Here is a 12,937-nt window from a genome sequence, read left to right as displayed (position 1 = left end):
GTGTCCCTCCAACCCTCACCCAGCCGGGCCTTGGACACTTCCAGGGATGGGGCATCCACAGCTTCTCTGGGCAACCCATCCCAGGGCCTCCCCATCCTCTCCAGGATTAATTTCTTCCTGATGTCCAATCTCAATCTCCCTCTTTCAGTTTAAACCTGTTAACACCTACCCTTGTAAAAAGTACCCCCCCCCCAGCATTCCTGTAGGCCCTCTCCTCCAGCAATTCTCACAGATTAGGGGATCTTACGGCAACAGAGGTTTTTGTTTTCTCTTTAACCCACCTACAAACACTTTCCCAGTGCCAGAGCCAGCCTGCGCTCCCTGAGATCACTGGGGCTGACCACAGAGGCACCAAGGCACGTTTTCAGCTTGTTATCAAAAGCAAGACAGTTATTCTGTGAAGTCCATCATGGGGCACAAAGTTTCATCTGTCCCTCAGAAGGGGACAACTGTATCGGTCACTGTATTTGTAAACAATGCCAGTTTGCTGAAATAGGTCCTCCCATGGGATTTCATTCCACAAAGAATACTATTAACAGTTTCTGGCCCAATTTGCCTATGATGTAATTATTTCCAAGATTTTGAAAGGAACACTATATTTTGTTCAGAGCTGTTTCAGGCTCAGTTTCAAGAACTGTACAAAGCTCTTTTATTCCCTTCTAAACTGGAAAAAAAAAAAAAAGAGAGAGGGGAAGATAGTCTAAAAGGTTTAACGGTTGATATTAACTTTCTAAAGCTGGTCTAAATGAAAACTAATTCAAACCGCAAGGAAATACACACCAAGAGACTTACAATTTGTGGTTTTCCTGAGCAGAGCCCATCTGCGCTTCCATTCATTCTCATCTTGAGAATTTCCCTGTACCACTGCATCACAACAGAAGAACGTTCACTATCACGTAAGACTTCAGGTTTTAAGTGCTTTGTACTGATTTACTCCAACCTTACGTTAAGAGAAAACCTGCACAGAATGGAGGGCCACCAAGACACATTCAGCTCAGAAAGGACTCGGGTTTACATTGCAGAGAAGTGTCAACAGCCTGACAACCCAAGTTAAACTCTACCCCGGGGCCAGTTTTTTCCTGTCATCATCACAAGCACTCGGTCCTGCTAGTCTTGTTCTGCATAGGATGGCCCCATCCAAAACCCTCCTCTGTCTACTGGAATGATTATGGCATATCCATATATCCAGTCAGGCAGTGAAATTCTCGGGTTCTCTTTTTGTTTGTTTATTTCTAAGGCTTTGTTGGGCTTTTGTTTGTTCGTTTGGTGGTTTTTAAAATGCAAATATATTGGTAAGATTTGGAGGTCAAAAGACTTGACATGAGGAAGCACTTCTTTACAGAGAGGGTGTTCAAACACTGGAACAGGCTCCCTAGAGAGGTGGTTGAAGACCCAAGCCTGTCAGTGTTCAAGGTGTTTGGACAATGCCTGTAACAATACGCTTTAACTTTTGGTCAGCCCTGAAGCGCTCAGGCAGTTGGACCAGATGATCCCTGTAGGTCCCTTCCAACTGAGTCTTAATCTAAAAGCTAATTACCTTGATCACTTACAAATGTTAAGAATTAAATACTTGGTGACCCTCACAAAATGCTTTTGCCGCTCTCATCATCTGACAAACCAGCAAGCATGCAACGAAGCGCTCCTAGGAAATTCTGAGCAAACAGTGCATTCAGCCACCTGATTATAAGATGGGGTTTTTTTCCCTTTTTTCCATGCCTAGAAATGATAAGGATTCTTAGTGAAGCAGCAGTTAAGTGTTGCACCAGCACCAATTCCTGCCTCCCAGAAATAATCTTGGCCACCTCATCCCCTTCGTACACCTCTTGTTCATACAGACACAAGCCTCTAGTGAGGCTTAGGTTCATGAGTTTTCATGAAGTTTCATTAGTTTCATGAGTTTTTGCTCGGTCTCCTGGCAGGCTCCCAGGCAGCCTTGCTCCCTGTAACGCCGTCTCAACTCAACATGCAAGGCGTTGATGACTGCATTCTTCCCTGGAGAGAAATGGTCCCAAAACTTCCATTTCTTAGGTGCAAAATGAATTCCCAAGTCTCTGACTTCATGCTGACTAAGTTGCTATGCAGTACTTCAAGAAGCACAAAATCCACTGAAAACCTTCTCCCAAAGCAGGTACGGAAAGCAAAACCCTCAACAGGACCAAAAAAAACCCCTTGAATTCCCACCTGTCTCAGAACTGCAAATTCTAGGAGAATAATGCTGAAGTAACATAATTCCAAAGGATCACAAAAGCCACTGGACTCAGACTGAAGGGGAGGGAAGCAGTTCCAGGGTCCCTGAGAAAATACTCCACAGCCCTCCCAGGCTCAGGCGACAGCATGGCCTTGGTTTACACCCCTGTCACATTCTGTCGACTCTTCCTGCAGCCCTGAGTGCTACAGAGTAAATTTTACAACAGCAGAACTAAGACTGCAGAGTAATTCCACAGGGGAGACATGACAGCATTCAGCTTCTCCGTGTCTCAATGCCCCTTTTGCAAAAGCCTGCCGGAACGTTTTTGCACCCAGTTCTTGCCAAGCTAGGGAGAGGAGAGGAAGGTCACTTTGATTACCCAAATGTCTTCAAAAAACACACACAAACTGGTTCAATTCAGTTCAAGTTCAGAGCAGAATCTCATGCTGGGCCTTTATCCCAGTAAGCTCTTCACCCCGTGTATCTGGGGAATACTGTTTGTAGATAGATCCTGAATAGCTTTCTTAGGATACGCACGTCATTTCCAAGTCTGCAGCATTCAGACATGACTGGTTCCAATTAAAACTCACAAAGAGTATCCTGTTTGCAGAGACACTGGTGTTCATTTTCAAAGCCTCAGAGATACTACTGCAGCTTGTGATGCAGCAGAACTGTTTCTAAGACCCCTTGACTGGAAGAAGCCACGCCAATTCTCGGGCAGTAGCTCTGCAGACGTAACTTGAAGATGGCAATGCTTCCTCTTTGTTTATAAATACACTTCTTCCAAACAGATATTTTATTACTTACTTATACGGGCCAAATTCTGCTCCCAGTGATACTCATCCACTTCCCAGAAATCAATAGTGGTGTAACTGAGACGGATTCTCTCTCAATATTGAGTCCTGAGACACTCCGTTGGGTACTATCCGAAAACATAAGTGCAGTACTTCCCAGCCCAGCTGCAGAAGAACTGTATCTGCTTTTCTACACCTGCGTTTTTACTTGCAGTTTTCTTAAAGTTCCTCTGAAAGAGCAGCCAGTTAGTTGTACAGAAGGGACGCGGTCACGGATTAACTACCTACGTGAAAGATGTTTGCTGTCTTCTCTACAAAACAAGTCAAAGTACAATACCGATGCCATTTTGATTTTAAAAAGGGTCATATTCAGCATCAGCTAAGGCAGACACTGCCTGCGCACTCAGGGTCTGCAATGACCCCAGGGCAATCTGCGCTCAGCCCCTTCCACCCCTGGGTGCCTGCAGACTGGGAGGTGGGTGCACGGGCCAGGGTGCCTTTGGGAGCGAAGATGTCCTTCTGGGACCCCCCCCACACGCACGTGTTGCAAAGCAACAGTTGCATCCCTTCCTTACACAACCCTGAAAGAAGGCAGCATTCACACGAACTACAGAAGGAATTCTAACCCTAGAAACCATAATAATAACGCTTCACTTTCATACAACTGTCTCAAAGCACAATACAAACGTTTGCCAATTAAGCCTCCCCATTCTCACAGGCAGGTAAACACGCTCCGAGCCGAACAAATTATTCAAACCGAGTAATTTCTGTGATGAATGTACTCTCTGTTTCTGTTTGCAAACGCCCTGTAAGCAGCTTATGATTTCCTCCAACACAGTCATTTATTCAGAAGTTACCCTCTGCGACTTGCTACAAGTAACTCCTGGCCTCTGAACTAGCTGTTCATAAGCAGCTCCCGTGTGGAAGGGATAGTCTGAATTCCGGCTGTACCCAAACTAAAAGACCCGGGTCACAAGGACTTGCAATTGTTTGTTTTCTGAGATGTGATAAACAGGCTCCTGTTAGGAACTACAGTATTAAGAGTTTTACTAAGTGACTTACTAATACCAGTTTAAAACTCACTCCTGACAGTGCACTTGCAGCAAAAACTGAATACAGAAGGGATGTGAATGCAGTAGCTGTGAACTGAAGGGTTTTGACTAAATATTTTCTCCAATTCAAACTGTTATGGCCTTTGGACCTCAAGAGTCACCCAGTGAAACTGCCAAGGGCTGGGAATGGACTTCAGCAGTGCAGCTTGTCACAACTGATGAAAGTAACCTGCAAACGTGTTTTTAAACCCCTTGCTTAATTTACCTTTGACAGCACTTTTCAGTAAGTGGCCTTCAAGTATCTCTCCTCGTCAAATGCTCAGTCCACCTCTCTAACCACATTTCTTTCCCCAACTCTTCCCCTGCAAACTGCCGACGCAGCCGCCGGCAACACTACAAACCCCATCTGACTTTCATCGCACGACACCCTTCAGCCCGCCCGCTTTACGCCTCTTCCTACATGCTGGAAACCCGCTGCCCTGCAGACTCCCAACACCCAGCACCCGCTACAAAACCTTCACGGCTCCTCACGTTTTCCAAGCGCGATGAGTATCGGGACTTGCCCAGGATTTAACAGAGCACCTCTCACATCCCCTCTCTGCATAAAGCCACGGCTCTTCAGGCTGTGGTCCCAACAAGCAAAACACGGGCTTATTTTTGCATCACTACAGCCAGCGATGTTTAAAGGTCGGTGTGTATTTAAGGGCCGTGCTTCGCAAGTGCTTAGTGTATGAGACAACACGAACAAGGACACTGAGGCTTCGGCGTAGCTGCGAGACACTGTGAAAGGAAAACTGGAGAGAGCACGAGTCGCTCTGCCCCCGCTGAGACGGGGCCGAGCCCTAGAGTGCAGCCCCAGCCCAACCTATTTTCTTTGTGGGTGTTTTTTAATCACATCAGAACAAAGGCAACCCGTTCAAACCGTGCTCATGCCGAGATCCTGGCCACGCACTAAACCACCGGAGCTCTGGGATGCTTACATGACCTGGGGGGTCAAGAAGTGTGTGCACAGAGGGTGTGGGGCAGTGAAACAGCTTTCCACGGGAAACCTTGTCCAGGCATTCAGTAATTAAACCCCCTCACAGCACAGCAAGGAAAGGAAGTGTACTCCTACAGGTTACATTAAGTGAGCACCTCGCAGCACCACGGCACTGGAAGAGGGCCTGCAAAGTGGCAGCAAAACCACCTAACGCACCCGCTCACGGAAGAGAAACGAGCAGATGAAATGCAGAAAGGGGGTGCAGGGAGTAATTGCATGTTCAAGGCTAGGCTGCCAGGACAGCCCCTGGGGTCAGCAGCCTCTTGGTCACTATTATTTTAAAAACATCAATGGCATATGGATTTTAAAACATTAAGGAACACAATTTTAGGTAGTTATTTTTGAAAGGAAAAGTGACTTGGCTTCATATAACAAAAGTACAGACACACCAAGCCCTGACGATGCAGAAAAGCTAGCCGGGTCACCAGCACACCCAGAGAGAGCAGGTGGGAGCTTCCACCCTCCTGGCTGCCTTGGGAAGAACCACCAGCTCCTCCAACCCCCGCACCCAATCCCAGACTCTACATGGGTGCTTCTGTCGGGTTTTTTTGAATCATAGTTTGAAACGAAAAGGTTCCACTCTAAGCATGTGAAGCTGGAGACATGCTTAGAGCAGTGGGCAGTCAGGAGTTAAATGAGGAAAAATGAGGTAGCAGGTCCCAGAACTAACACTTCTCTGGGACTGATAAGAAATAATGAAAAAAAATATCTCTTACCACTCCCTCTTTTGCTTTTTATTTACACAGCTGAAGGGCTCCGCAAAGCAGAAAAGGATGTCTCAAAATCAACTGTTTCTATCAAATAACCCCACATTCCATTGGATTGCATCCCCTGCTCTTGTCTACGTATGCAAGTGTCTGTGTCAAATGAAGTGTGGATTTAAACCATCATAGACAGACTGAAATAGTTCTCCACAGGGACCTTATTATTCCTAGTTCAGAGCTCAAGCCTCAGGTTTGCTTTCGTTCTCTAGGAGGAGTCGAATGTAAACCAAGAAAAACTACTTATTTGGAGACACCAACACTGCAACTGCAGCAATAAACATGCCATGACCTTAATTTGGATTAAAAGTCAAGACAAATTGTTTGAGTTCTAATTTGAGTTAGCAACTTGAAGTCAGTCACGAAGCAGTGTCCAAGAGCAGGTATGAGAAACCAGCCCTTACTGCAGGCAATATACAGAGAAACAGTTAGAAGCAATCCACTTGCTGTGACTTAATGAGTCCGCCAAGCGTGGCAACTAAGCCTGCCCATGCCCTTCCCTTCTTGCATCCCAAAAGGCATTTAAATGCCTTCCAACTGACAATTAAAGTTGACCAGTCACTGGGTGATGGGCAGTAGTCCTTCAGCCATCCTACAGCCCTGTATCCCACATGGCTGGATTTTTTGCAGGTTCAAGCTGAACACTTGTTGGTTCACTCAGCTGGCTGGTCAACCCCAGTACGGAGTAAAAGGATCTGTGCTCATCGGGTTTGCTCCTTACAGCAAGGGTTAGAGTGCAGCAGCATCCGGACACTTGAAACATTCATTTGACAAGGGCTGAACAACACCCACATTTATATGGCGGGGAGCAGACTATCGTTGGGTTCAATGGTCACAACTGCTCCAACTCAGCACAAGGATGTCAGCCCTTCTCTCATCATCTCTGGTGAAGATGTGGTGAGTCTCCACCAGCCCAGTAACATACCAGGCTATTGCACATGCTTCACCCACACCTGAGAAATACCCCAGGAAAAACCTTGCTGTGGCACTGCATTCATGCAAATGTCTCTTATTTTACAGAGCACGCATGTCTCCGTCTGCAGAAAAAGACACAAAGCTCCCTTACACCAATACATCTGGAACCACATACAGGCAATGCCATCACTTCACGCTGTCAGGAAGAAAGCAGCCTGCCTTCTGTTGACGCAGCTTCAGGACATGCAGGTTGATCTAGCAGTTCTTCCGCTGGCCTTGGCCAGCTCGGGAGTCTCTTCACCATGTTCTCCTACCTTTTATCCAGCAATCCCGGCAGAGCACTCACCCATCACAGGGTTTGGCAGATCTAAGCTTGCTCTCGTCACTGTTCTCTCTCTTACCATGTAAGCAATATCAAAGGAAGCCTCTTCCTGCTTGGACTTCCAGAATAAAAATTCTATATATAAAAAAGCCTTTATTTGGGCACCCTAAACTCCTACTGAACCCCAGCTGGTGCATTAAGACTGCTTTTAATAAACCACTTGGCATCTTGCCTATTAGGTTTTTAATTTTGTTTACATTTAAAAAAAAAAAAAATTAAGGTTTGGAAGAAGAAAGGGAAAAAAAGAAAGAAGGACCAGTTTCCCTGCTCCTCAGTCTCTCCAGGTGCTGGTGCTTCCTCTGCTCTTCCACAGTTTATTCTCTGCTTGCCATCTCACAGAAGCCATGCCACGACAAACGCACCAGCTGAACCCCCCAGCCTAGCACCATTCCAGCCCTCGCTAAAAACGTTCACCACAGAAAGGGCTGTGGCTCTTCCCCCTGCAACGGTCCCCACGGGCAGACCAAGAGCTGGTTGTGCCTCGAGACACACGCGTGCAGCTCTCCGGGAAGCCAGCGAGCGCAAGGGTACAACGTGCCGTCTCCAGCTCCACTCCGCTGAAGCACTGGCCCGTGCCCCGTGAAGGCCAAGCCAACCACCACACAACGGTGACAGAGATGAAGAAGCAGCAACATAATGCCAGAAATTGAAAATTACGGACAGTTGCCATGTTCTAGCACCTTCCAAGTACCTTTTAGCTCATTCTGCCTTTGCAATCCCGAGTCTGTGACCTGAGAAACCTGCTGCAGTAAACAACACTAAACTCCTGTGACAGAGAAGGATGAATCTGACCTTTAAAAGCCTTAACTCAAGGCCACCCCAGGATTGCCAGGCAGAGCTGGGAGGTGAACCCCACTCCAAGAAGGAAAAAATGAAGAACAGAATGTCCTCTGGATGTCCCTTAGCTCTGCTACTGGGGCTGAAGGCAGACCTCTGCTCAGGAGAGCATGGGATGGGCTTCAGGCCTCCAAATGCCACAAGCAGAGACAGACACCAACACCATGTGACAAGATTTGCTGTACTGATCTTCCCAAGACATGATGGTATGTTTGGAAGGACACGGCTCCCGCCTCCAGGTGAGAAAGGGGCAAAGCCCAGGATGCCACATGCCTTTCACCCGGGAGGCGGACGCCTTCCAGACTCTGCATCATCTCTTTAGAGCACCAGGGTAGGAAGGCATTCATACCCCATTTACTTCCTCAGGGACAACGTTTTGCCTTTTATTCTTTGCCAGGCCTTTTATTTACAGCTGACTAGCTTCATATATCTAATATTCACCTGCTACGTTAGTGATCTTATCATGTGTAATGGCATATCTACCTTGGGGGTATTATGGATCTGGAGCAGTCGGGGGGGAAATGGAGCAGTTGCTGTTTGCACTTATTTCCAGTTGCCAGCTAGACCCTGGCTTCAGAGCAGCAGGACGGGAAGCCTAGGAGAACAACTGTACAAATGCTATGTTCTTAAATAGGTCAGGGGAGAAATGACACCTATATGCAGAAAGCCAAACAAGATCCAGACACTAAATCTGTTGTTTCCTCAGCTACCACAACTGCCTGGTGCTTTTAAACTGCTAAAACAGGGATTCAGCAATTAACACCTCATTGCTCAAAAAAATAATCTACTCCAGAGTAGTGCTCTACTACTCCTTCTTGGCTGACTCCACATTACAGAAGGAAGGCAGTTCACCAACCTCCTACCACCTACATGAAAAAACAAAGTGTTTAGGTAATTACGCAATTCCTCTGCACTTGCCCGTAGGCTCCTGCGTGGAGTCTGCACCCACCAAGGCTGACGCTGGTGGGCCCAGCACGGGATGGATGGCGGTGGCATCCAGGAGTAGGGACATCCCAGCCTCAGTCACTGTAAGGGAGAGTGCTTCAGCCACCAAGGAACATTCTAGTTTTGAAAAGAGCACTATGTCCATGCTACAAACCCCAGTTAGAGCAACTGGTAGGTATCTCACACTTTGGGGTTTCCTGCAAATTTTCACTAGGACACATCACTGACCATCTCCATACAGCCACAAATGCCTTGTCTAAAGAACCTGGAAGAACACTTGCAAGTCACTGATGCAAAAGGACACAAATCTATTGATATAAGCACTCAAGAGCCAAGACAGATCTGTTCCCAACATATCAGGGTACCCTCATCTCTTCAGGTCTCTGCTGAGAATGTCCGGAGCTGTCTGCACAGCTCCTTCAAAAGGGAAGCACCTCCACTGCTCAGGAGGTGTTTCTAAAGCAGCCTGAGGTCCTGATGCAAATCCCTACAAAAGCAGAAACTCCCAGAGCAGCAGTTGACACTAATGCAATCTTGTAGCAGGTCAAAGCTAGCACCAAAACCAATGAATTGTCAAAAAGCACAGAAACAAGTAAACAAACAAAAAAGCAAGGGAAGAGGAAAGAGGACAATAACAGGACCCAAAATAGATTCCTTGTGCCAGGCACACATCAGACTTACGGCATAAAAGCATTGCAAAGAAACTTGTTCTTAGAACAGCTCATCAACATTTACCCCGCTGCTGGCTGAAACCTACTACTGTTTGACACCCCCCTACTTTCTATTTGCAACAGCTTCAGGCCTTAAAAGAAAACTGAAGCGTATTAACTGAGGATTTCAAAGTACAAAATGACAGCTGCATTGTTAGATATCCTACACAAGCAGCAGAGCAGGCTGAGAACCGGGGAGGAAACAGGGAAACAGTAAGCAAGGACAGAAGATGCCAAGGGAAATCCGGGCAGCTAAACAAGGGCCAAGGTGTTCCCAGGCACGGATCCACAGGTGGGCACCTGGGCACACACTTCACCATTCCCTCAGACAGGTTACCCACTGTCTTCGTGTCCCTGTTCTTGCTCTGTGCGGAACTCAGCTCCCTCCCTTGCTGCTCAGGGAGACGGGAGGCTGCTTCTATTGCACCAGATCTATGAGACTTTAAAGAACCTAATGACGAGCCAGTTCAGTTTCAGAAACCTGACAGCAATCACGTTGTTAGCCAGCACACAGTACACGCAACACGGCATCAACCTCCTGGACAGCAAGTGAAGAACTCAAAGGGCCCCTCAAAATACCTCCTAGGAACTGAAAAACAGGGAGTACTGGAGGAAAGGGGTTATCAAACCTCTGCAAATGCTAGAATGCTAGGAAAAAAAAGTCAATAGAAGCAAGAACGGAGCCTGTACACTGATTTTTCCTCAAGAAGGAAAAGACAAGAAGAATGGAGGTGAGATGATTTTACTAAGCGACAGAAGACTATGAGAAACAAGCAAGACACGGTTGCCAGGGACAGTGCCTTAAAAACCCCCCAGAAAAGCTGATACATTGTCTGATCTCTGACAAAATGAACCTGTCTAAATGCACTATTGTTTAGGCAAAATCACGAAGCAGAAAAAGACTAAATGCTTCGGTTACAGAGCTGTGCGTCACCGTGTCTAGGTGTAACTCTAGAGGTACCAGAGGTCCCCATGTTCAGGTTTACAGGGGAGCCTGCGAGGCTCCCGATCCAGCTCCAGAGAAGTGCCTCCAAACAGCAGGGCCATCTGAACTGTCCTGCCAGCGTGGCAGAGGGTGACAGGCCCAAAGAGCGAGAGCATTAGCGCCGAGGAAGACTGCGGGTAAAGCAACCCAGGAAGCACGGAGAGACAGACTGCCTGCACGTATAGGCTTTGCGGTCCAGAGCACGGACAGAAGAGATGCAGAAAGAAAAATGCTCAGCTGAGAGCAACAGGGTAAACACATACAGGAAACAGAATACCTTTATGACGCAGTTTCTCCCGAGAGTAAACAACGGGCGTGAAGGCAGCAACTGAGAAGCGAAGGATCGCTACAGCACAACCTCATCAGACGAACAGACTCTCAACAGTGAGGTTCTGCAAAAGAAGCTGCCAGCCATTCTACAGCTATGTTTGCTGCTGTGCCATTATGTCAAAGACCAGTTTGAAACCAGCTGGATTGTAGAACCAGCTGCAATGATAAAAGGCAGTCTTAGACGGGAGAAATGCCACCAAATGCTGAAATCGTAGAATTAAAAAAAAAAAAATTCTGAGGTCACTGGGCAAATGCAAGCTGTTGGTAAAAGAACCCTCACAAAACCAGAGGCATTAGCGTTTGAGCTTGACAGAAGCCAACAGCCAGAACCATCCACTGCTTGGCAGCAGGGTCATGCAAACATGAGATGATAAACATATTTGATAAAGAAATATTATCACTTTTGTAGAAAATTATGTCCCTAGGAAGCCTTAGAAGACAAGAGGCTCTGATTAATAAACTAGAACAGAAAAAGAATGACCACAGAGCACACTAAACGAATTAAAAGCTACACTAAAAGGCCACAAAGACTAAGCGTGATCTAAGAATCATCACTGAGTGAGCCTGTTCCACTGAGGTTAACACCTGGCCCCACATATACCTCTGAGTCTTTCAAAGACATTCTTAGAGCAAAACTTGGGGTGAGCACCTTGCCGTGTACTGAGCTGGAGAAGCTCTGCAGACTCTGCACCACCACTCCAAAGTCTGGGAACATCCGAGGCCACCAGCACACGATGCAGTGACAGGCAGTGCTAAGGGACCGAGAAGCTCCATCCTAGGGCTCTAGGGTCCTCAGCAGCAGAGGATGGGGTCAGGGCCATCCCAGGGAGCTCGGCCAGACACGGGTCCCACCCCAGCGGGAAGGGTTGCTCCTCAGCCTGCGTCTGCACTGAGCAGGGCACGGCTGGAGGCAGTCACAGCTGGGAACACAGGTAGCACAGCCCAGCCGCCTGCTACTGAGACCTACATCCACCCTGATCTCTGGAGCCCACTCAAAGAAGCCAGCATACAAAGAAGTTGCTCTGCTACTAGCAGGATTTGGTCAGCTCCTCCCTAAGATACCGCCTTGGGCAGACGCCTGCTTCTCCCTGCCCAGTCCTCAGGTACTGAAGTCCTACACAGCAGCTCACAGCTACATCAAGATGCCTCAGAAGCAAACCTCCGAACAGCAAGTATGGAAAGCCAGTGACCCATCCCATTTATCAGCTGATGCCTAACAGGTCACAAAGTACATTGCTCAGACAGAAAAGGAGCCACCAGCTACGCTTGCCAGAATGTGACATTTCCATCCACACCTTACTACTCACCAGCACTGTCTGGGTCACAAGCCAGAGAAAAGACCACAAAAACAACACCGCGGAGTACACCCCATGGATAATCGCCCATGCTCCTCAGAGAGCACCAGCATACAGCTCTTGGTCACTAATGGCAGCAAACACGCAGTAAGGGAAACTTTACAGACGCAGTGTGCCTGTCTCAGTGGAAGAGAAGGCAGCAGATTACCACACCAAATTGTTACCTAACTCTAATGGGAGACTCCAAGCGATTGCAGATGCAGTAACGTAATATTGGCTCCTTGATGGGCCAGATCACAAGAAAAAGTTCTACCTTCTCTCTGCAAGACTACACGCCATGAGATACCAGCCAGCCATGTCCTCTGAAGTTCTGCAGGTATCATGCACCACTGCCAGCCATTCTCATTAGAGTGCCCCTGTCCCTGGTGAAACAAGTCACAGCAGTAAGCAATGCCTGCTTACACCCCAACCTCGGCTAGCACTGCAGAGATCCACCCCACAGACCTGGGCTAGGAGGAAGCTACAGTGGACTAGCCAAAGCTCTACTAGTGTTAATGTTCGGGGTTTTCTTCCCCCCCTTTGTGGTAAATACCAGAGGGGGCCCTAAGAGTAGCCTCTAGGAAAAGCCAGTGACAACCCACCCTGTTTTGTTTAGTCTCTATACCTGTACAAAAGCATCCTCCAGCTTTTAAGAGATGAAGGTT

The sequence above is a fragment of the Eurypyga helias genome, unplaced genomic scaffold, assembly GCF_000690775.1.
Source record: "Eurypyga helias isolate BGI_N326 unplaced genomic scaffold, ASM69077v1 scaffold19227, whole genome shotgun sequence".
NCBI classification, from domain to species: Eukaryota; Metazoa; Chordata; class Aves; order Eurypygiformes; family Eurypygidae; genus Eurypyga; species Eurypyga helias.
This window is presented reverse-complemented; position numbering follows the sequence as displayed.